Here is a 2806-nt window from a genome sequence, read left to right on the forward strand (position 1 = left end):
GAGATAATTTCAGTGAAAACATTTTGAAAATTATGTCATAGATAGATAAATGGAAAAAACTATATTGGTTACCACTATCAGTATAATTAGCTAAAATTTGTAATGTACCAGGCACTGAGCCAGATCATTTTATTCATGAGCTAAAAAAAACTCAAGAATTTTTAAAAACTATGAAGTAAGTACAGTTCTACAGATAAGAAAAGTAAGCCCACAGAAGAGATAAGCAGCATACTCACAGTTACAACCAGGGGTGCTAGATTATGGAGGCATCCTCAGATACAGTTATTTCTAAAACTATGCACTTCATATTATAAAACACTGTAGAGTGGGAATTGAACAATGCGAACACATGGACACAGGAAGGGGAACACCACACTCTGGGGACTGTTGTGGGGTTGGGGGAGGGGGGAGGGATAGCATTAGGAGATATACCTAATGCTAAATGACGAGTTAATGGGTGCAGCACACCAACATGGCACATGTATACATATGTAACTAACCTGCACGTTGTGCACATGTACCCTAGAATTTAAAGTGTAATTTAAAAAACACTATTGAAAACACACTACTTCAAGCAATTTAGAGTCATTGCACTTGTGCCCGAAATAGCTCTATTTTTAAGCAAACAGCCAGTTACTTTAGCTGGTAAAATGATATTTAATGCTAGTGATTTCTATTTTAATGGTCACTGCATTTTAGGTAGGGCTTGATGAACTTAGAGAAGGGGAAGGGGGTTACTACAACCCCTGAAAGAAATAAAATTTTTTACTCTTTTTTTTAATTTAATTTTATTATTATTATACTTTAAGTTTTAGGGTACATGTGCACAATGTGCAGGTTAGTTACATATGTACACATGTGCCATGCTGGTGTGCTGCACCCATTAACTCGTCATTTACATTAGGTATATCTCCTAATGCTATCCCTCCCCCCTCCCCCCACCCCACAACAGTCCCCAGAGTGTGGTGTTCCCCTTCCTGTGTCCATGTGTTCGCATTGTTCAATTCCCACCTATGAGTGAGAACATGCGGTGTTTGGTTTTTTGTCCTTGCTATAGTTTACTGAGAATGATGATTTCCAATTTCATCCATGTCCCTACGAAGGACATGAACTCATCATTTTTTATGGCTGCATAGTATTCCATGGTGTATATGTGCCACATTTTCTTAATCCAGTCTATCATTGTTGGACATTTGGGTTGGTTCCAAGTCTTTGCTATTGTGAATAGTGCCACAATAAACATACGTGTGCATGTGTCTTTATAGCAGCATGATTTATAAAAGATGTTATACAATGATCATGTTATTTCATCCATCTATTCTTTCATCAATCCATTCATACATTCCTTCAATAAATATCTGTAAATCAGACTAGTCTGCCCTGATAATCTGCATTGCTGAAAGATGACTCTATGTAGCACCAGAACAAGATATATCTGAGTTCTAATGGCAGCCTCAAAGCTTCCCATTTGTGTGAAATATAAAAGTCACATAACTTCGACATTTAAATAATAGTACTGTTTGTCATATATGGTTACGAGTACTAAATGTGATATTTTATGTAGAACTCTTAGCACAGTGCCTGGCAAATGACAAGCACATAGTAGTGCTTACTAATTTTCATCTTATCACAAATATTCTCCAATTTATATTAAAAACACTTTTATTATAAAAGTTCACTGTGTCTTAATTGGTTCTCTGGAAATAGAAAACCTATTTCCTTAGACATAGATGGTTATCTGGAAACAGAAGGATTTTTCCTTAGAAGCAAATTATAAACATTTCTCGGATTCCCAGGTTACACTGCCCAATTCCATTAAGGCTATCATGGAATTGTATACATGTTATTTATCAAGTTTCAGCCAAGATACAGGTCAGGGGTCTTCAGAGCCCCAGGTAAAAGGCTGGGAGTAACAGTGGTGGGGATAATAGTTGAAGGGAAGAGTTGTAGCTATGTAGCTACATAAGAAGGGGAATGAAATCATTAAAATTAAAGACTAGGTTTGAGTAAATTGATTTATTTGATATTAATAATTTATTGAAGAAGCAGAAGTAGAACTACGAAAAAAAAAAAAGCTAAAATGACGGTTGCGTGGAAAGTGGAAAGTCAGTCCAGATGCAAGACGCCGGGTTCTAGGAATAAGGCCAGGGGAAACAAGGATGGGAGAGGCTAGGCTGGGAAAGAAATCAATGAGAAGACAAGAAGACCTGCCCTTTTCTGCGGTCAGACAGGAGAGAAGTCCTACATCTCATTGGACTTTTTCAACTACCTTTGTACTTTGATGTTTTATTCCTGCTTTTGAGGCTGGACAGCTATGCAATAATTAGGTCAAGGAAGACTGTATATGTCCTGCTAAGACATTTGGACTGGATTCTGAAGACCATGAAGTGTCAGTAAAGGAATATAACTTAGGGAGTCAGCAATAAAATATTAGTCTCGATTGTTGCAGACTACTTTAAATGTAGACTTAATGTCACATCCTGCTTCCAGGCAACTTGACAAAATACTGTAACTCGAAATGTTCACTTGGAATCATTTAGTGTTTTTGACTTGTAATGAAGCAGTCACAAAAAGATAAACATTTAGTGTATTAACATAAAAATCTCTTGGGTGATGTTATAAAACAAAGTATTTATTAACAACATAGCTATATTATTTTTAACCAGCTGGGATGCATCATTCATTAATTCTCTTTGCCATTTTTAGAGATCACCAGACATAGATGTCCATGGCAGCATTTCTAGTGGGCTAAACACTTTAATATATAATGTAAAAGCTTTTTATAGTGGAATGTAGGTTTAGCTAG

The sequence above is a fragment of the Pongo pygmaeus genome, chromosome X, assembly GCF_028885625.2.
Source record: "Pongo pygmaeus isolate AG05252 chromosome X, NHGRI_mPonPyg2-v2.0_pri, whole genome shotgun sequence".
Classification (NCBI taxonomy): domain Eukaryota; kingdom Metazoa; phylum Chordata; class Mammalia; order Primates; family Hominidae; genus Pongo; species Pongo pygmaeus.